Source organism: Carlito syrichta, unplaced genomic scaffold (assembly GCF_000164805.1).
Source record: "Carlito syrichta isolate Samal-C Ts95f unplaced genomic scaffold, Tarsius_syrichta-2.0.1 Scaffold306434, whole genome shotgun sequence".
Classification (NCBI taxonomy): Eukaryota; Metazoa; Chordata; class Mammalia; order Primates; family Tarsiidae; genus Carlito; species Carlito syrichta.
The window spans coordinates 170,962-193,999 of NW_007250530.1; the positions used below are offsets into that span (position 1 = coordinate 170,962).

The window sequence follows — 23,038 nt, forward strand, 5'->3', positions numbered from 1 at the left end:
CCCGCGGACTCATGCAATCCACTCACCTCAGCCTCCCAAAGGCGCGGGATTACAGGCTGAGCCACCGAGCCCGGCTGGGACTGCTTTATTTCTAAGAGAAAAGCTTAACACACGATTAAACACAAAGTGTAAAATTTCACCTGCATGACTTGCTATGAATGCAAATAATTTTGATGAATATTTTAAAGAAAATTCCTTTCAACCATTTTTATATTTCCCTCCAGAGGACTATATTTTGAACTCAAAAACTAGGTGAATAACCAACTTTTTTTTTTTTCCACTCTGGAGTAGTCTGCCCTAGAGGAATAGATGAAATCATGATGCTGATTCCACATATGATATTAACATACCAAAAATGATTGAAATAATCTTTCTAGAGCCCTAAATAAAAAAAAAAACAAAACAAAACAAAACAAAAAACCTAATAGAATGTAGTTATTAGAGACTGTCTAGGAAATATATCATAGTTGCAGGGGAAAGAGAAAACAAACAGAAAGGAGGGAGTTATTCACGGAGTTATGCCAGTTTTGCAAGTATGTAATTTAGGGGGAAGACTTCTCAGGATTGTGTCTCAGGATTCTCACAGAATCCTGAGGGGAAGATGGGAGAGAAAAGAAGTTCCAATCATTTTAATTTATAGAACATCTAACCCCAAATCTAAAGTAAGCATTGTTGTGATTTCAAATCAGAGACATTTTGTTAAGAAACACGTTTAACATCCATTAGCCTCATTGCTACTTCAAATAACTGTGGTTGGAGTGATAGAAGGACAGCTTCAGAGCATGTCTGCTCCCAGAAAATATGGCTTAACTTTGACTGGAGCATGCTATCAATAGGTTAAAAGTGAGATAAAATTGTCACTAAGAGCAGACCTCATTGCTAAACAAAGACCCATCAAGAAAAGGATCAACAAAAACAAAATCAGTGGAACCATAAGCAGAAGAATCAAGGGTTGGCTTTCAGGTTACCAAGGACAGCCTGTCACCACTGAGCTCAGCATGAACACAGTACTGACTCAGAAAATAGCTTTGAACAAAAGAAGAAACTTTGGTCTTCTTTTGGTAAAATTGGTACAACTTCTTGGTCAGAAAGTTTCAGTGTGGATTTACAGGGATTATGTCTTGTCCTTATTCTTCAAAAGCAACAAAGAAATCCCACCTTCATCATCTCGTGTATCAGATCCTCTTCTCTAGAAAAAATAAAAGACTCTGCTCTGTTTCTAGATAAACATATAGTAACTTACTCTCTTACTCTAAGGCAGATAAATTTTGCTTTCAATCATCCACTAAACTTTTGGCTAGCAGCCTAGCTGAATTAGTATAAGTACTTCAAATCTCTCACAAGCAAATACTTTTTTTTGGGGGGGGGGCTGGTAAGAGGAATGAAAGAAGATAAAAACAACAAGACCTAATTGCAAGCAGGTCATAACATTCAAATATATTTCATTTCATGAATTTGTTCTCTTCAGATCAAGTTTTTCATAAGCACTATTTTCAAGGGTGGGGTCATTCCTTGTCTAAGGAACAAAGCCAGACTTTAGAAGGAAATTAATAGGACCGGGATATGAACTTATGACCTGTTGAGTACTCCACAGCACTTTTAATCAGAAAAACTGGCCAAGGGCTCCAAGTAATTACCATTCTTCAGATGATTGGCAATAATGTAATTAAACCTTACTTGTAGATTCACAATACTTTAAAAGGGTAAGTTGTTAAATAAAGTATCACCCTGTGATTTGAATTCCACTAGGAACAAAAGTTGTTGGCACATGATGAGTTTTAGACATTAAAATGCACTAGACTTCTTTCCTAATGATGAAAATGATAACTGCTCCTGTAACTTATCATTAATTCACATTATTCAAAATCCTCAATTGTAATATGCCTTGATTTTATCACCAAGCAGACAAAAGAGAAATCAGCCTTCTGGTTCCTAATACAGAAATAGTACTTGCTTCTTTTGCAAGATTTTGAGTTTTGAATTTGTTGCTTTCAATTGTATCTCTAATCTCCTTTCTTTTGTATACTCCAATACAATTTCAGAATACTAAACTGTATATTATAAAAGATAATGCATTATTTATCATTTCCTTGTCATAATTATGTCTATATTTTATTCCAACCTCTTTTACCCATCTATGCATTTTCATATACTGTTCCCTCTGCTGACATATCCTGAATGTTAAAAAATGATTACATATTTTGTACATAAAAATTGTGGTATGGGATTCTAACATTTATAATCCTATAAACCTACTGAAATGTTGCAATATCATCAGCACCACTGACAAGATCTCTCGTTTTTCTCTTATCCCATAACTGTGGCTCCTTCCACGCTCTCCAGTGGTAATCACTAACTCAAGTTCTGGGTTCCTCATTGTCTTGTTTACATTTTGTATTTTTTAATCACATATATATGTTTCAATAAATTATATTTTTTCTTGGTGTGAGCACTTTATAAAGTTGGTATCATCTTGTATGTTGTCAGTCTTGCAAAATCTTATTAATATTTCAAAAAAAACCTCAAAGTCACCTCCTCTGAGAAGCCTTCCTCAAATCCCCAGGTAAATTTGGTTCCTTTGTATCTGAGTATCCTTGGCTTATCCCATATAACTTGATTGTAACACATACCATAATTGCCCTGACAAATTCTGATGCTCTTAATATTTACTGGTAGGTTAAAAGACTAACAGAAAAAATTGAACCAATTTCTAATTTTAAATATTTAAATTTAATAAATGGAAATGTATGCCCAGAAATAAAATTCAGTAATCATCACCAAATCTTTGATTCATAGAAATTTCTCCAGTGCTTAGTAGATGGATAGGATGGAAGGGGCCTTCTTAATCCTCAGCCATCTCAGACTAGGCATACAGCTAATTTCTCCAGTCGTGAAGCTAAAGAGATATGTGGTAAACTGGATGACCCAAATGATCCTCACCTCCTGGTCTTCCTCACCATGAGTTTAGCCATGAGGTCTGCTCTTAGTGACAATTTTATCTCACTTTTAACCTATTGATAGCATGCTCCAGCCAAAGTTAACCCATATTTTCTGGGTATGGACATGCTCTGAAGCTGTCCTTCTACTACTTCAACCACAGTTATCTGAAGTAGCAATGAACCTAAGGGATGTTAGATGTGTTTCTTAACAAAATGTCTCTGATTTGAAATCACAACAATGTTTACTTTAGATTTGGGGTTAAATGCTCTATAACTATTCCTCATATCCTGCCAATGAATGTTGTATCAGAGTTATGTCAATTAGTGATGGTATTTTACTTCCAAGGTGAGGTCATACAATACACATCTGGCTTCCATCTACTCTCTCCCATTGTCTTTTCCCCTTGCCCACCCCTGGCCTCCATCTCTCAACTATTATTCTGGAGAAACCAATTGCCATGTTGTGCAACCAATCCTATGGAGAGACCTACATGGTGACAACTTGAGGCTTTCTGTCAATAGCCATGAGAATAAGCTTAGAAGTGGATTCTCCAACCCCTTCAAATTATTGAAGCCCGAGACAATAAGAGTATCCATAAGATACCATGAACCAGAACCACCCGGCTAAGCTGTTCCTAGCTTCCTAACCCACAGAACTATGTGAGCTAACAAATGTTTGTTGTTTTAAGTTGCTAAATTTTGGGGTAATTTTTAATGCAGCAACAGATATGTATTATGAGATATTTTAGCACTTTAATTGCTCTCCATTTTGTTAGGATTAGGAGACAGGAAAGAAAAATGGAACAATCTGAGAAGGAAGGAAGTTACTCTGAGTGTTTGTACAATAATCCTGAGATGAAAAGGGGACTTAAATATGGTCCAATCCAGCCAACTATACATAAACTGAAATGTATGGAAGAGCCCTAAGTCTGAAGGAAAGTCTGTGACTGAAAACTTCCAAAGGTGGAAATATCATCTACTTCTTTGCTTGTGTTTTTTCAAATCTGTAAAAGCAAACCTGATACCTTGACTGCACTCATGCTACTACTCTCTTTGTCTTTCAGTGAAAAGAGGACCACTCCCTTGGTGGTCAGGAAAACTTGTGGTTCCTGTCAGAGAAGCAGAGAAGTCTGGTAGACAACTCCGAAAAGAAGACTAGAAACATACTATTTATTGAACATCTACTGTGAACCATAAATGTCATTAAATTTGTCATTGAAACATCATGACCGATATTTTATGACTCCCAATCTACCAATAAAGTTCTCAGAGGTGATGGAACTACTTTCAGTCAGGCAGCTCAAATAAAGCAGAATTGATATTTACATCCTGGAGTTGCAGGTCATCTAACAAAGAGGTCACAGCTAAGCAAGAAAGAAGCTGAAAGAAGTTGATGTTGGTTTTGCTTTCAACATCTCTTTCTGATACTACTATTCTTCCATGCAGCCTCCAGTCCCTCAAGGCTTGGGGCTCTCCTCTTGCCTTCTTCCCACCCACCATCCCTGCCCTCAACATTCCAGATGGGTTTGGCTGCTCCCCTAGTCCCTCAAGCTCCAGAAAGATCCCTGGGTTCTTCCTTAAATACTTCCCCCAACTGAGTCAAACACAGTTTGACTATGAAAAAAGATTATTACTGTAGTCATTTATTAGTGGCTAATCACTGATGGGCAAATATAATACAACACAGTTACATTATGTGTTGCATTTACATGCATTTCAGATAAATTTCACTGATTTTTTTTTTTTTTTGAGCTGGACTCTCACTCTGTCACCCAGACTGGAGTGCAGTGGCTGCTCCGGCCACCGCAGCCTCGACCTGCTGGGCTCCGGCGATCCTTCCACCTCAGCCTTCCGAGTAGCCGGAATTACAGGCATGCGCTACCATGCCCGGTTGATTTTTTGATTTATTGTAGAGATGAGGTCTCGCCAAGTTGCCCAGGCGGGTCTCGAACCCGCGGGCTCAGGCAATCTATTCACCTCAGCCCACTGATTTTTATTCAATGGTAAACCTAATTTATTTTTATGTATGTTTAGACCTTTGAATATTTTGTTGTATATAGTACTATTATTATGCCTCAATGTTTGACAAATTAAAGGAAGCAAAATAGATTTATAAAGTGTTATAAAAGTGACAGGAAAATGTATCTGTTAATAGTTATATGTACTGAGTACCAGATACTTAAAATGTGTTAGATTATCTACTCCTCACCATATTAGTTAGATTTTGTTATAATTACCATTTTACAGATTAAAAAACTAAGACTTTCATTTATTATGAGGTTTGACCAAAGTTCAGATCCACAATCAAGTCTCAGGGTACTGAGAAAATGGATTTCTCCATTTTTTTTCTCAGCCCTAAACGTCTTTTCAAGGCTCTAGACTGTACATCCTAGGAGAAGAGGTACACTCTATCAAGCCACCTTCAAAGAATACAACTGCTGCATAAGAGCTTTGTCAGAAGTCTGTAACAATAGTCATTTTTTTTCCCATTGAATGAACGGTAAATTTAATATTTTAAAATTTACTACCTTTTTTAGTTTGCTCAGGGTGCTATAACAGAATACTACAGACTGAATACTTTAAACAACAGAAATTTATTTTCTCACAGTTCTAGAGGCTGGAAATCTGAGATCAGGGTGTTAGAATGACTGGGTTCTTTAACCCTCTCTGGCTTATAGATGGCTGCCCTCTCTGTACAAGGAAAATATTTGAATAATCAAGGCCAAAGTAAACTTTTTATTTCTTTAGGTTATAGTTTGAATATGAAGTTTGTCCTTAGTGAATTAGACATGTCTTCACTTAATTCAGAAAAGTTGCTCGAAAAAAGCAAGACTGAATATAGTTAATTGCATCATGATAGAAACCGGGACTTTTAAATTTCCTTTCCTGTTGTGTCCAGTTAAGATTCTAAGAACATTCTCAGTTATGTTCCATGTTATTTATTCATGTGTGATTTATTTGTGCTATACTTGTCTCCTTGGTAGCTCAGTCTGATTGGTCAGGATGATTCTGGAGGCATAGTTGGTTCTCTCTGCAGTTAGTACAAAAGAGATCAATTTTAGTGACTGCTTAACAAAAGTAGTTATATAATAATTGCAAAGCCACTTTTCAGGACCTGATCTGAATTATTTGCTGTATTATTATTTGCATTATTGTCTGAATAATACAAATTATTATTTGTATAGCAATCTTGGCAATATGTTCTGCAATTGCCAGACCAGCAGCAACTATACAACATATATTCTTGTAAAAATTACTAATTCCCTACTATTATATAATGGAATACACACACACACACACACACACACACACACACACACACACACACACACACATAGAGAGAGAGAGACTTATTGATAAACAACTTATCACAACATGTAATCGATGTTACTACCGTGTGCCAGAAAATATGAGTGCCTAGTACTCTAAAGATAAATCTTGCAAGGCTTTTGTTCTTAATTTAGAAACTGAGAGTTTAGTTCAGTGACTCTGAGCTCTTTTGAGCACATAAGTCTCTCAAAGAAACTGAGAAACTATGGAACTTCTTCCAAAAACTGTGAATGCATTAGTAAAGTATTGCATGTGATTATAGAGTTATTTTTACTCCACTGAAGTCCTTTAAGGCATATATACAACAATCTCAGTTATAAGATACACACATTATCTCAGTTATAAGATATACACATAATCTCTGTTATAAGATATACAAATTATGAGTATACAATGCATAGTATGATGGCCAAAGTTAACCATAGCATATTGCATACTTGAAATTTTCTAGGAGAGTAGATCTTAAATGTTCCTATCATCAAAAAAAAAAAAAAAAATAGAAGAAGATACAGGTAATTATGTGAGGTGATGGATGTACTATCTAATTGTGGTAATCATTTCTCATTGTGTGTGTATAAAATCATTACTTTGTATACCTCACATATATACCAAACAAAAACAAAACAACAACAAAAATCAAGATTTAAAGAATTGTGGTGATCATTTCTCATTGTGTGTGTATAAAATCATTACTTTGTATACCTCACATACATACCAAACAAAAACAAAACAACAACAAAAATCAAGATTTAAAGTCCTGGATTGGCTACTGACTGAATAAAATTTAGTAACCTCTATGCAATTCAGTTCTTTCATTTGTAAAGTGGGTGTAACATCATCTACTATACGGTTGTTGGTAGGTTAAATAACATCATGTATATAAAATACAAGGGGTGCCAAAAAAATGTATACACATTTATTTAAGAGATGTTATCTATGTATTACCTTTCTTAGTTAAATTGAATTATGTTAGCAATGTGTAGTATGACGTTCATGTAACCGTGCTTCTGCCATTTTCTTCGACTGTCCTGCTTGTCACATGGTGATGCTAGCGTTCATTTGATTAGCTCCATCATTTGATTTAATTCCTTTGATTTAAGCAAAAGTCATACTTAAAATATGTATACATTATTTTGGCATCCCCTGTGTTTTGCACAGTGTATAGAGAACATAGTTTAGTGCAAAGAATGGTAATTGCAACAAAAATAATAGCTACTTCTGGTACTGCTAATATTCCCATGATCAATAAACTTCACAACAAACTTTTGAGGTAGATACTAAATTACATAAAATTGAAGCTTTACTACATTGGATTACAAAAGATCAGAAGCCTATTGTGCGTCAGAACAGAATTTAATAACCAATTCTGGCTTCACCAAGAGTAATATATCCACTGGCTAAATGTGGTCACCATACAAATATTTGTGAGTAATGAAGTTGAGAAATACACTGGGATCAAGTCTTGAAGAGTTCTGAATGGCTAGGTTTAAGAGTGTGATCAATATGTAGGCAACAATAGAGTGCTATGAAAGTTTGATATGAAAATGATATTGCTGTAGAGTAATTTGACCGCAGTTTGCAAGTATGACTGGAGTGGCTGAAGGCCAAGAAGGCAGTTAGAAGAGTTCTTCAGTAATCAGAATTATTAGGTGATGGGGAAGGTGACCATGAAGGGAACAGAAAATAGGAGTCTTTGCAACTAACAAATAAAGTATGTGAGTGACAGAATGATTAAAATAATTTTTGAATTTTGCTATTTCTCATTAAATAAGAATTGGTGGTAACCTCTAAACCATGAAAGTTCATGTAAAAAATATATTTCACTCTTATTATGTCTAAAAATCCCAAAACTTAACCTAGATTTTGAGATTCAAATTAGGCTAAATGGTTATTATTTTGAAAAGCTATTTATTTAAGACTCAGATAAATATTTCAGTTTATTTTAACATAGTACCTTAAATTGGCTTTTCTCTGCAAATTTTGTGCTTAATCAAATGGTGAATAGTTAGCAAGCGACGGTACAAAAATATGTAAAATGTTTCATACATCTGCTTTTACCAGCACACCTAGATTATAGTTCCCACATGTCCTTGGCTATGTCCTTCAAGCACTTCTCTAACGTGAGCTTATCCTCCAAGAGAAGTGCTTGGAAAACTTACTACAACACCACTGCCAAGGTGCTGCTACACACAGGACCTGGCTCACAACAATGAGATGAGTTGGCTCTTTCTGAGGAAGGGTGTTGGACTTGCTGTGATATACAAAGAGGCAAAACTGGAAAAGACATGGCTTCTCTAAATAGCATACGCAGCTGCAAACTCAAGGTCAGTGTTTATGTGCCTACCGTGAAGAAATGCTTCTATTTCCTATCAGCATGTTTAGTAAAACCTTCATAAAGTGGGAACCCAGTATGTGCGTGCATATGAGAAGAATAATTAGTAAAATGATATATTTTGCTCAAAAAATGCCTGTTTTTTCAGCATAAATGTTTGGGCACCAGAACTTTTACAATTTTACATTGGAGAATAATTTCTGATCCTAACACTAAAGAAACAACTCTGATTAAAGCAAAAATAAGGGTGATTTACATACCAATTAAATGTGAGATGTGTTTTACAGGCTTATATCTTACTTTCGATCAAGATGGCCCTAACTTTCCCTTCAGCTTGACTAAACTTTAGACAGGTTTCTTCCTGACAATAGGCTCCTAACTTCCCTTTTCTTAGAGCATTTATTTTCGGAAACTTGCAGTGATAAATGTGTTCTTTCCCCCTTTGAGACGTAAGTCTTACCCTAGCCTCTTGCCAGTTTTACAACCTAGAAATATCTTTCTCAGGTACCTGGGAGTCATCCCTTTGAAAGTCTTCACCAAGCAAGATTGAACTCCTATCTCCCAGTCTTTATGAAAGGGGACAAGCCTAATTTTGATTAGCGCCAAATGGCAAACGCAGTTCTTTTAATCACATTGATCAACCTCCTCCCTACACTTATTAAGATCAATCATGCTTATGTATCCCCAGGAAAATGTAGGGAAAATATTTTTCAGGTTGTGGAAGAAAGAAGCATGAAGATCTGGAATGGTGGTGAGGCTTATTTGGGCACCTGGATAGACGCAGGCAGGTGGTTTTCTGGTTCATTTCCACTTCCTAAAGGAGAACAAAAACTGAAGAACGGTTGGGTTAAAATTACCAGCTCTTGAAGACTAGAATAGACACCCTCACAGAAGGAGTGTACAAATTGTAACATAAGGAATGTAGCAAGGGAGAACTCACAGGAAACCAAGTGAAAAGATGTTTCAGAAAGACCTGAATAGACATAGCTGTGTATTGGGTCACTAGAGTGAGGGTGTATGACCCTCAGAGTAAACCCATACAACAGTGTGTCTCTGCACCTGGATGTGTTTACATTGGTAGAAGCAACTGATCTATACTCAAGTGAAAAGGCTTGTTTTTTGAATGTAGGAGTTGATTAAAGAACTACAGAATTTAAATGTTGGAGGAGGATAGAATTTCAGTTGTTTTCCAAACCTTGCCTTATCAGTTTGCTGTTAGCAGGTAATTCATGTTTGCCAGTTATAGATCTGATGGTTTAGGTATGAATTTCCTCTTTTCAGAAAAAAGCAAAAGCAAACAAAAACAATCCTCTGTTCTTAAGTGTTTGTTAACAAATTTATTAACTTATAAAAAATTTGTTTTTACAAAATATTAATATATAACTACAGCAGCAAGTATAGTAAAAACACCATGCTGACTTAGTCATAATTCCCTCAGATCTACTGATGTTTTCCCATTTTCCCCTAACTGAAGCTCTTCATCAGAAGAGCCTGCTTTTGCTCAAAAGAAAAAAGAAATTTTCTATTAATTTTTTAAAGAAGTTTTTTCATTTTTGGTTTTTCTCTAAAGCAATTCTCCTCCCTTACTTTTCCTTGCCTACATTTTTTTCATGAATATAATCAATTATAAAACTAGGCAAAAATGTATAAATAAAACATAAAATCAATCATAACCTTAGTACCTAAATATAATCATATATTTTTACAGTAAGTTCCATATATAATATACAGGCATGCCAAAAAATGTATACACATTTTAAGAGATGTTATCTGTGCATTGCTTTTCAAAGTTGATTTAATTTACGGCAGCAACATGTAGTGTGTTGTTCACTCAACTGTGCTTCCACCATTTTCTTTGTCCTTCCTGTAGCATGGTGATGCTAGCATTCATTTGATTAATCCTACCTATTGAGTAAACATCATGCTTAAAATGTGTACACATTTTTTGGCACCTGTATATGAATTATATATATATATAATTTATATATATAAATTAATATACACAAATATTTTTCTTTAGAACATTGTGAATTTTGTGCTTCCATTGGAACAGTGACACTAATTTACTAGAGTTTGAAATCAACAACTCAGGAATTTCTGACAAAATAGTTACTTATTTTAAATAAGATCTTCCAACTTGATTAAAGCTATTGATGCTAATAAGAAAAGGCAAATGTGCTTACCTTTGTGCAATTCTCATTTCAGAACTGTGACTTGTGCTTATATTTGTGTTCTGAGATGCAATGTGATACATGTAAAATTTGGTTTGATAAATAAATTATCCTTCATATGTTAATAAAAAATAAAATGCAGAATCACAAGCTTGATAATTATCTGTGCAGTCAATACTCATAATGGATAGATAAGCCAGTCTATAAAAATACTTTAATAAAGTAGACTTTGAAATAGACACTTTTATGGCACATCAATAAAGGGTGAAGATTCATGGATGTCCTAGTGTTCACACAGAAAATTAAAGAAAAAAATGTCTAGATCTTGCAAAAGGATATGATGTAACCTAAGTGTCTTCCTTATCTGCTTTCTTTAGTTTGTCTTTAGAGTGGTGGAACTGAAATAGCAGGATAAAAATGGAAGTGAAAATGAAAGGACATTTCTTTTTTTAAATGATAGATATGCTTTACATTAGTCTGTGATTTATTCAACAAATTCTGTAATTAAAACTCATATTTAAATTATTTCAGGCTAGGTACAGCAAAATATCTTGTCTCATTTTTATTTAGTAAACAAATATTTGAAAGACCTGAGTTTTAGCTTAGGAGTTGGCAGAATATTCTGTTGGCAATGTGGTTAAGAATTTCAAATGTTCTGAAGAATATTTTCTTTCTAGGATACATGACTTGGAAGGAAACCATAACCTAAATGTCGTGTGTGTGTGCATGTGTGTGTGTGTGTGTGTGTGTGTGTGTGTGTGTGTGTGTGTGTGTGTTTTATAAGTACAGCAATGAATACAGCACTTATATTTCATAGTTTTTTTCAGATTTTATGAAATAAATTCATATAGTAACTTCACTGTAGTCTTCAAAATTTCTTCCAGCAAACTGGAAGAATTAAAAATGTATTAGAAATACTGATTTTTAAAATAGGCAAGGCATGTAAATTCCTGATTTTGAGATATCTTTTACTTTTAATTATGTCTTAATTGCAAATAATCTAATTAATTAGGAAGTGGTTTCCCCATTTATCAGAGAGGAATAACAACTAACACCAACAGAGTACTCCCAGATACTTCTCCCAAACCTCCCTCAAGGTAGATATAGTCACCACCCCCCTCCCATAACCTCTGAAGAAACAAAGGTTTGGAGGTAATAACTTAAAAGTTGGTAAATAGTATAGGCAATTTTTACCCAGGTCTGTTTGAATTGGTTCATTTTTTCTGTGCTGAATATGACTCTCATATATTATTACATACATACACACAACCTTTCTTTAGTAAACCACCTAAACCAAAGTAGAAGACATAAATGTAGTCTTATGACACAAATGAAAAAGAAGAGAATCAATGCTGATGCCAAAAGGAACATCACTTCCTTTGCTCTTTGCTCATGGACTGTTAGCTTCCATGAGTTTCAATAACATGCAGCAACAATTTATTGTCCATTGCTTGTCCACACACTAATACATACTATTTACTGGAGATATAAAAGGCTCTGAGAAACTCGCTATACTCTACTAGACAACAGCTACCTTCCTTATAGGTATTAATGGGGATGTTAATAAAACATCACTATCATCACAGTACTCCACGGCTCAAAATATTTAAATGGTTTCTTACTGCAGTTGAAATTACCCATTTAAAACTGTGATATCCTGCGCCTTGGGAGGCCGATGTGAGTGGATTGCCTGAGCTTGTGGGTTCGAGACCCACCTGGGCAACTTAGCGAGACCTCATCTCAACAATAAATCAAAAAATGAGCCAGGCATGGTAGCGTGCGCCTATAGTTCCAGCTACTTGGAAGGCTGAGGTGGAAGGATCATCGGAGCCCAGCAGGTCGAGGCTGCAGTGGCCAGGAGCGGCCACTGCACTCCAGTCTGGGTGACAGAGTGAGACTCCAACTCAAAAAATAAAAATAAAAATAAATAAATAAAAAAAACCTGTGATAAAACACATTACTTTTGCCCCTCTTTTTTCATTGTTTAAAGTTTTGACAGGTGGGAACTTATCAAGCTAAAAACTTCTGTAAAGCAAAAGAAACCATCAAGAAAGTAAAGAGGCCGAGGCTGCAGTGGCCATGAACATGCCACTGCATTCCAGCCTGGGTGACAGAGTGAGTCTCCAACTCAAGGAAAAATAAAAGGGAGAGAGACTAAAGAGAAAATTCACAGAATGGAAAAAAAAATATTTGCAAACTACTCATCTCACACAGGTTTAATAGGCTCTATAAGGAACTCAAAAAAATTGACAGAAAAAAACCCAAATAACCCCATTAAAAAGTAGGCATAGGATGTGGACAGACACTTATAAAAGGAAGACATACAGACATATAAAAAATGCTCTGCATTACTAATCATCAGTGAAATGCAAGCCAAAACTACAATGAGATGCCATCTCACACTGGGCAGGATGGCTATTACTGAAAACTAAAAAACAAACAAAAACAGGTGTTGGGGAGACTGCAGAGAAGAGAATGTTTCTACACTGTTGATGGGGATGTAAGCTAGTTCAACCTTTGTGGAAAGCAGTTTGGAGATTTCTCAAAGAACTAGAAATAGAGCTACATTTGACTGAGTAATCTCATTTCGGGGAACATACTTAAAATTATACCAATCGCTCTACCAAAAAGACCCCTGCACACGTATGTTTATTGTAGCAGTATTCACAATAGCAAGAGCATAGTACCATCCCAGATGACCACTGAAAGTGGACTGGATAAAGAAAATGTGGTACTTATACACTAATGAATACTATGCAGCCATAAAGAAGAAGAAAATCATGTCCTTGCAGCAACACAGATCATGTCCTTGCAGCAACACAGATCACAGAAACAAAAAAACTGAATACCACATGTTCTCACTCATAAGTGGGTACCAAACATTGAGCACACAAAAGCACAAAGACAGGAACAACAGATACTGGGCACTGCTGAAGGAGGACATGAGGGAAGGGAGAATAAGGAATACAAAATCACCCATTGGGTACTATGTCCACTACTTCAGGCGGAGGGAGAGTTCATCAGAAGCACAAACCTCACCTTCATGGAATGTACTTATGCGACAAATCCTCAAATATACCCCATAATTCAAAAAAAAAAAGTTTTAATATAGGTTTTATTGTGATCAAACAACCTTTGACAGTCAATGTTATGAAAGGAGAATTGTACTATATATGAATGATTTCTTTTACTACATCATGTCACTTATTGCTGCAAGGAATATGTTTTCTTTAGAGATAAAATTTCCCTCTGATACGACCTTGACTATTTTCATTTCTTCCCTCTAGCTTTGTCCTGCTCTATTTTTTAGTCATCCTAACAGCAAAGTGATATTTACTAGAAGCTATTTTAGCTGTGGCAAAATGGAGGTTTTTAATATGCCATAAAATTACTCATATATTCCTTCATTAAAAAATAGAAAATTAAAGATTTGTGTGTATATAAAAGTGAGTTTCAGTAACTGGAAAACCTTGGAAAAATTCTTTAAAATATGATTTTTCGATTGTGTTTTGTAAATAACTTCAATAATGATAACATTGTTTAAGGAGCCATTGCTACATAACAAATGAGCAGCTTAAAACAAGTCATATATTGCCACAAAATTTCTCTAGGTCAGGAATTTGAGAGAAGCTTAATTAAGCTGTTTGAGATCAAGATTTTTCATGAGGTTTCGGTCAAGCTGTTGGCGGAAGCCGTCAAAAGATTTTACTAGGGGTGGCTCTGCTTCAAAGCCTAATTAGTAAGTGTTCACAAGCCTTGGATCCCACTGTCTGTTGGACACAAATGTGGTCCTCCCCACGTAGGCTCTTTTCATATGTTGGCTAAATGTCCTCATTACATGTCATCTGGCTTTCCCCATAGAGACTTATGAGAGAGTAAGAAAGACTGCTTGATTGAAACCGGCAGTCACTTATAACCTAATCTTGGAAATGGTTTATTGTCACCTCTATAATCTATACATAACTGTGAGTCACTTTGCTCAGCTTACATTCAGAAGGAAGAGATTACATGGGCATAATTAGCAAAGTGGCAGCCATCTTGAAGGCTAGTTACAACAGCGTCAATGACAATAGTGAATGTGACTATTTTGGAGTAATTTCTAGGTTTCAGATAGCGTACTAGATATTTGCACTAATTGTAAAAACTATGCAAGGAACAGTCTTCCAAATGTATTTTTCCTATGAAGAAACTGATATCCAGGAATGTTATATAACAAAGGATACTATTAGTAACTGGCAGAGCCAGGACTCAAACCCAAGTCTACTGTCTTCAAAGTCAGCAATTTTTTTCCTCTTCCATGTTGTGCCTTTTAAATCTCCTACAACAATAATAAATTCTCTAACTGTGGTGAGTTTTATTCTACACTGTTTTTTGAATTCATCTTACTTAGGCAGAGAAGAAAGAAGAAGCTTATTGAATTATCTTACTGTTAACTTTATTAAATTTGGTTCTAGGAGAAAATTACAGCCTTCAAAAGATATTACTTTTCAATACAACTATTAGGTAGATACAGAAAAACTATACAGCAGGTCTGACTTGCTAAATTCTGAAATGAAGTATTTGTGTTCAGGATTGTTTTCTCAAGAATCATGCAGAAATACAGGGCCTCTTCCTCTTTGTCATGTATACTTGTAGTTTGCATAAGCCCTCCTCAGTTAATGTTTTACACAGACTGGAGGATCAATAGCTTGTGATGGTTAAACTGGACTGTAACAATTGAATTATAACATATGTTGATTTCTGAAGCATATACTTTCCATTTTATGCTGCCAGAGTTGTCACACCTTTTACATGATATAATATTGAGTAATCTAGAGTCATTTCTTTGTAGCTTTTATAAAGAGATTATGCATTTTCAGATTATCAGTAGTCAAATTTTTGGACAAACAAAATTAGAGCTTAAAATAACAATGAAGAATTAAATGTAACACACAACTTGAATTAGCAATGTGACAAATATTATGTCTAACTTTTGTAGCTTTCCTCATGATAACTATTATCTAACATATTAATTGTAATCATTTTTTGTCATTTTATATCTTGCTGACCTTCATCTTTTGATGCAATCTTCAAGTCAATCATATAAAAAATAAAAGGAAAGAAAGTGGATTGTAATTCACCATCAGCATGTAGAATATTAAGCACAATTTTGTATTGTCAAAAACAAAGAAAAGATAACTAATCAGAGCCTCCAAAAGCAGCAAAGTCTTAAAAAAGCAGATACTCCTGTATAGAAATGTAAAACACTTGTGGAAAATGTATATATAAAAGTATAATTTTAAATTATTTTATAACATATGCTTCTTAGCAGCTAATTAGAGATCTCCAACTCCAACAATATGTCACCAGTTCTAACGAAAATCATAACCATATGCAATGGCTTTTAAAACCCCAGAGTCTTCTTTGGGTAACTAAACTATGAAAGATACAGAGTGCTTAGATTAGGAAAAACTTCTTTCTTCACATTTACATAGATTAAGAGATTTGTTTTTATTCCCTCATCCTTGGATATTCAATATCCAGGAAGATTTAACTCATCTTCAAATTTAAAGGTACTCAAATTATTATAAATTGTATATTTAGACCAGATCTTCCCAAGAACTATTTATACCCAGGGAAGTGCCCGTATTTTCTATACATTATTTTCTATTTTGTAAGCCAGTTTTCTTTTAATAATAAAATCATTATGTTTTGTGGTCTTTAGTGTCATACATGACAAAAGATTTTTAAGACTCTAAATAATTTTAACCCATTTATCTCCTCTCTATTATTACTTAATTATCCTCTTAAGCATTTCAATTCAATTGATTCATCAGATATTGCCCTTTCTAGAGACAAAATTACTTCTCCCCTAATAGCTTATTTAATATAAATGTTTTTTGTATTCATTACTTATTTTTTTCCTGACACTTTACCTAGCTAGATATGTGACCTACTAATCTTTATTTTTCTTCCTCAACCTAAGAAGCATCTAGATCTGATGCCACTGATACATGTAGGCTCATTTTTATGTCTTGTCCTAAAATGTCATAAGATCGATAGTTATTTGAGGTGTTATTCTTCAATCTGTTCATGTCTGGAAAATTATGTGAATAAAATTTTTCCAGATAAGCTTTTCTAGCATTGATATAAAAGATAAGGAATAAAGCTTTTCTTTAACAATAAATTCATGTTCTCACAATCATTCCAGTGAATCTTTATGCAATCCTCTTCCTTTGAACTACTTTAAGGCTCTTTTATTAATCTTTTAGTACTCTACAAGTTCATAATCAAAGTTTATTTCAGTCAAAGTTAATTCCACTACATGCATTTATTCATTAAGCAAACAATTATTGAGTATCAGATTAAGCACATTGATCTGACTTTCAATGAGCTTGGTCTGATAGGGGAGACTGACAAACAGAAAAATACAAACAGCTAAAATCACAGAAATATCAATTCAATAACCATATGTTTAGCAGTTAAAATGTTACAGGCAGAGTGACTTCCAAGACCAATAAGATAAGGTCTTAATCTCAGTTTACCATTGTCAGATATGTAAACAAATTCAAGAGTGTCTTACAAGTGTTGCAGGACTAAAGACAGAAGTATGTATAGATGAAGGAAGACTCAGATGAAGAAATTAATATTTCTATTCTAATTTTGATGTGAGACTAAGTCTTGGGGTATGAAATTGAAGGCAGGGCACCAGTTTTGTGTTAATCAAAATGCCTATATGAGAAATAATGACAGTTTAAACGGAAGCCGAAATGTCATGGATGACAGGATAATATGGCTTAAAAAAGACTTAAAGAGTAGGTTCGATGTGATCAAGTTTTTGTGAAGAGTAAAATGAGATAAAAAGCAAACAAACAAACAAAAAAATCAAACACAAACAAATAACCCAATATGACATCAGGTTTCTTGTTTGAACAATTAGATGGATGCTGGCACATTACCAAAGGCAGAACATAAAAATCTATAGCAGGTCTGGGGACATGACAAGTTAACTTCTGAATTTATTCAGTTTGAGATTCCTAGGGAGCCAAGCAGTGAAATGTGGGTTTGGAACTCAGCAAAAAAGTGGCTTAGTGTTAAAGTTCTATAAGTTTTTACTATTAATGTATAATGAGTTTAAGCCATAACAGTGAAAAAAAAAAGGCAGAAAATGATATAGAAAGAACACAAAAGAAATAAAAGTAAGTTCATGGATCAACATTTAAAAGAGTGTAGAAAAAAGGAAATAATGAAGAGTAGTAGCTTGGAGTAGCTCAAATAGTAGAACATAGAGTAAGACTACCAGGAAGTTAAAAAAGGTTAAACACTTTAATAGAGAAGAGGTCAAATAAAGGTAGATGTCAAGAAAAAGATGACATAAAAAGGTTCATGGATTTGGCAACTAAGATGTGATGACTTTTGACAGATGATCGGAAAACTAAAAGAGTGAGGGAGAAATAAAGTAGTAGAGACATTAAGCACTCTAGAAGTGTTTCTACAAACTGGAGAGGACTTCCATATTGTATGGATTTTCATGTCTTCTTCAATTTAACTATTAACATTTTAAGTAATCTGTCTTTCAAGGCTACTTACTGTTGAGACATCATGAAAAGTAGCCCAGAATGAAAGGGCTGTTAGTACCTCACTTGAAAGATGTAAAAAAATGTAAGAACTTTATGAATTGTCTTACAATAATACATTCTGTGTATGCTTCCTTTACAGATAATCATCATAAATATCTATTCCAAGAAAATGACTTTCTTGGACTTAATGGCATTTTTCTTTTAAGTAGACAAATACTCCTAACTAATAATAAAGTCCATTTTATGGATAAAGGTATTTGCCACTGCTTGAAATATGTTTCCTTATATAGATATGAAAATGTTTTTATATGTCATATTTTAGATTCTTGATAGTGTAGCTTCATATTAAAATGAATGATGTGAGGTTAGGGTTCAATGTTCATTTTTTTCCATCCATATATATCTATTTGAATTAGCATTATTCATGGAAAGGTCATCTTTTCCCTACTTACTGTTGTATAATGATTGTTATTAAATCAATGACTATAGATTATGAATCTATTTCTGGATCTTCTCTTTAGTTCAATGAATAAATTCCTTTTGTTGACACTCATGCCATTCAAAATCACTCTGGTGATTTTTGGTAGCTTTACTAAAAGACATATCTGGGAGTAAAAGTTTTCTATAGGGGTATTCCTTTTTCAAAACTGTCTTGGGTATTTTTGGACTTTTGCATATCATTCTGCTAGAAATCATTAGAATTTATTCTAGTGGGGATCTGTTATCAACAAATTATCTTGGTTTTTCCACCTAGAAATTTCTTTTTTGGCATTTATTTCTTAAAGACATTTTTGCTGGAATAGAATTTTGGCTAGCTATTATAGGTTAAGTGTTTCTAATAAAAAAATCTAAAATCTGAAATGCTCTAAAATTGAAATCTTTGTATGACATGACACTCAAAGGAAGTGCTCATTGAAGCATTTTGGATTTTGAATTTTTGGATTAGTAATACCCAAATTGCAAGTAAAATTCCAATGTTAAAAAAAAAATCTAAAATCCAAACAATGCTTTTGGCCCAAGCATTTTGGATAAGGGATACTCAACCGATTTTATTTAAATATATTTAAAATGTCATAGAATGGTCTTCTGTCAGTATTAATATTGAGAAGTCAGATTTTATTTTTTCTGTCTTAAACAAATATGCACACACTCCCCCCACCTTTTGACCTCTTCTGGCTGTATTCAAGATGTTCTCTTTAGATTTCACTAATTTTACTATGATGTGTCTTTGAGTAATTTTCTTTGTATTCAGTCTGACTGGAGTTTAAACACTTTATTCAGTGGTGTGACTTATTTTCCTTCTGTTTTGGAAACTTTCCTGCAATTTTCTTTTTAAATATTGCTTTTATTCTTTTTCTCTATTTTCTCATTTTCTAATATCTTATCTTCACAAGTATTATATATGTTTTTTATTTTGTCTAATGCATGTCTGTACTCTTCTCTCTCTTCTTGATTCTCTCTGCTTCAGCCTGGATATTTTCTATTTTGTGGATATTGGAAGATAGATACTAATCTATATTTCTTTTTTTTTTTTTTTGAGTTGGAGTCTCACTCTGTCGCCCAGACTGGAGTGCAGGGGCCGCTTCCGGCCACCGCAGCCTCGACCTGCTGGGCTCTGGATCCTTCTGCCTCAGCCTTCCGAGTAGCCGGAATTACAGGCATGCGCTACCACGCCCGGCTGATTTTTTGATTTATTGTAGAGATGAGGTCTCGCTGCCCAGGCGGGTCTCGAACCCGCGGGCTCAGGTAATCCACTCACCTCAGGCTCCCAAAGGCGCGGGATTACAGGCTGAGCCACCGAGCCCGGCTAATCTACATTTCAATTCGCACATTCTTCTCTGTGTTCACTTTTTTATTAAATACATCTATTGAGTTATTAATTCAGTTATTATCATTTTTAGTTCTAATGTTTCCTTATAACCCTTTGCAATACATCTGATTTAACTGTTGGAATTCCCCATCTCTTAATCTATTTCTTAGACATACGTGTCATAGTTAAAGACTAATAATTCTAATACATGCATTTTGTGTGTGTGTGTGTGTGTGTGTGTGTGTGCCCGCGTGTGTGTGCGCATTCGCACTGATGGTTTTTTCTAGGTTTAGTTATTTGGGATGCATGGAAATCTTTCACTGAATGCCATGCAGTGTGTATAAAAATTCTGGGTATTCTAGATGATGATATTTTCATCCAGAAACTATTCATCCTATGTTCTAATATACCTAAAATGAGGAGTCTGTTTAGATTTTCTTTTAGATCTTACTCTTGGGTGTGACTGTCTAGATATACCAATTGGGCCCATGTAGTGTTTATCAGAGTTCATCATCCTTAAGAAGCCATTTATTCTAATTATTGTATCCTCATCATCATAAGCCAACTAAAAACTTTTGTGATTCAGCAACTTTTTGAATGACTCTTTCTTAGTCTTTCATACTGTAGTTTATGTATTTGGTAAAAGCCTGGTTGCAACAATAGAATATAAAGGCTCATTTCTTGGTGTTTTCCTACTCTTGGGAATCTTGGCTCTTAAATCCCGGCTTCCTTCATGGCTTAAAAACTCCAATTTGTCATATCCTTATGTACAGAAAATTCCTATTTTTTTTTTTTTTTGGCTTTGCATGATACTAACAACCCTGTACCTGAAGTCTCAGCCAGAAATGGAAAAGTATGTTCACCTAGTATGAAAGCTCACCTCTCTTTGGTTCCTTTTTTTTTTTTTAACCACGATCTTCACATCTCAAGTCCTGGATCTCCTGGCAGCTCTCTGATGTCTTTGAACACACACAAATATACATACACATATACATACATATGCCTATTATTGTATCTGTCTTCATTTGGTCTCGATGAGAACAATGGTTTGCTGTAAGTTTTGCCATCACAAACATGGAATTTAAGTGTTTAAGGTACACTCAACCACTTCTGTGAATTTGCCAGTGAGCAATAAAGGTATTTAAAAATGCCTTTGATAATTTAAATTCCTAACATATTTTTGTGCATAGAAATATTTTTTCTCCTATCTCTGCATTATTCTGGCACCAAATAATAAATCCTTAATAATCTTTCAATTATAGTTGATTGTTTAGATTCTAACATTGTATCTGTCTCATTTGTATTTTTTTCTGTAGATAAATTCCTACACATTCTCATAATAAGCATATCTTCCAATTTTAAGCTCAATCATCTATGTGAGTTCACCTTTTCAAATTTACTTCAGAATTTTTCTTCATCAGTGAATCTGAAGTCCTTAAAATTTCAGTTTCTACTCAGTGTATTCTCTTTTTCAAATAATTTATGAAATAATAGATCATAGCACTTATTCCCAGAGTATCCCATCATTATACTTCTCTTGTCAGGGGGCAGCTACGAGTATACATTTTACATTTTTCCTTTGGGTCATTAGTTAAACCATGGTTTAAGACTCTAATAAAAACCTTTAAAGAAAAAGAGATGAACCTTTATATTTAGGCTGCTTTTTTATTCTCTGTCCACATATTTACTGACGTTCCTTCCACAACATGTTGCCAGGAAATGTTGCTAGTTTTTAAAATCCTTTTCTTTATTTTCTGATATAAGTAGAAGAATCAAAGCTAGTAGCAATTCATTTTTATATACTCATTAATTAATGAAAAAATGTTGACTATTAGAAAAATTGAACATTTTCCAATTAGTAACTTATATACATTTCCCTTACTTTACGATACTTTTTACCTTCAAAATATTGATATATTTCTTTGTCCTAAATTTTCCAAGCAATTTCCTAGAAAACTCCCTTCTTTGCCTTTCTAGAAAGTTATTGTATTTATTTAATGCTGGATCACTTGTTTCCAAAAACTTAGTATAATTAAACAACAATAATCATTTATTATTTTCCTTGAATTTTATGGACCAGGAATTTGAAAAACGCTTGACTATAGAATTTTTCTTCCTTGGGATCCCTCAAGAGGTTGCAGTTTAATATAGGCTGGATCTGCATTATGTTGAAAAGTTGGCTGAGACTGATGAACATAAGTGACTCACTCACATCTCACAAATTGGTGTGGCTATTGGTGAGGTCCATCTCCTATCTCAGCATATGACATATGGTGTTGGATTCTAAAGGTATCTCAAGAAGCAATGAGAGCAAGTGAATGATCCATCTGGAAACTATATCCTTGCTATGACCTGTTCTCAGAAGTCACATAGCATCACTTCCACCACATTCTATTCATTAGAAGTGAATCACTAAGTATGGCCTATATTCATTGAAAAATGAATTAGAGTACATGTTTCAATGGGAAACACATCAAAAAACTTGTGGACATGTTTCAGAAGTGCCACAACAGCTACATGTGCTTTAAACTTAAATTGTAATTTATTCAATTATGGAAACTAGGAAGACAAAGTTAATCTTATTTCCACTGTTGCTATGAATAACATTCTACTGAATTAATTTCTGGTGAGATATTGAATATATAACCAAGTTCTTTATAATATTTTTCTATATTTTTCAAATGTCAATAATCTTATTAAGCATAATTCATAACATTTTGATTAGAAAGAACTTCTGCCTATAAGAATGCAGAAAAACAATTATTTCACATTGAAAATTTTATAAAAGAAAATAGATAAAATACTGTCTGCTAAACGAGACCATGCTTCAAAAATTTAAGAAATATTCTGTATATTACAATAGGGAAAATTTTTAAAAGATGAAAGAATGTACCATT

At 34.2% G+C, this 23,038-nt stretch overlaps 1 protein-coding gene across 1 annotated transcript in view; it reads right to left on the reverse strand.

Moving 5' to 3' along the window:
* The window catches only part of MMP16 (matrix metallopeptidase 16), a 295,240-nt gene that overhangs the window by 85,358 nt on the left and 186,844 nt on the right, over positions 1 to 23,038 (reverse strand). The gene's annotated exons all lie outside the window — the stretch shown is intronic.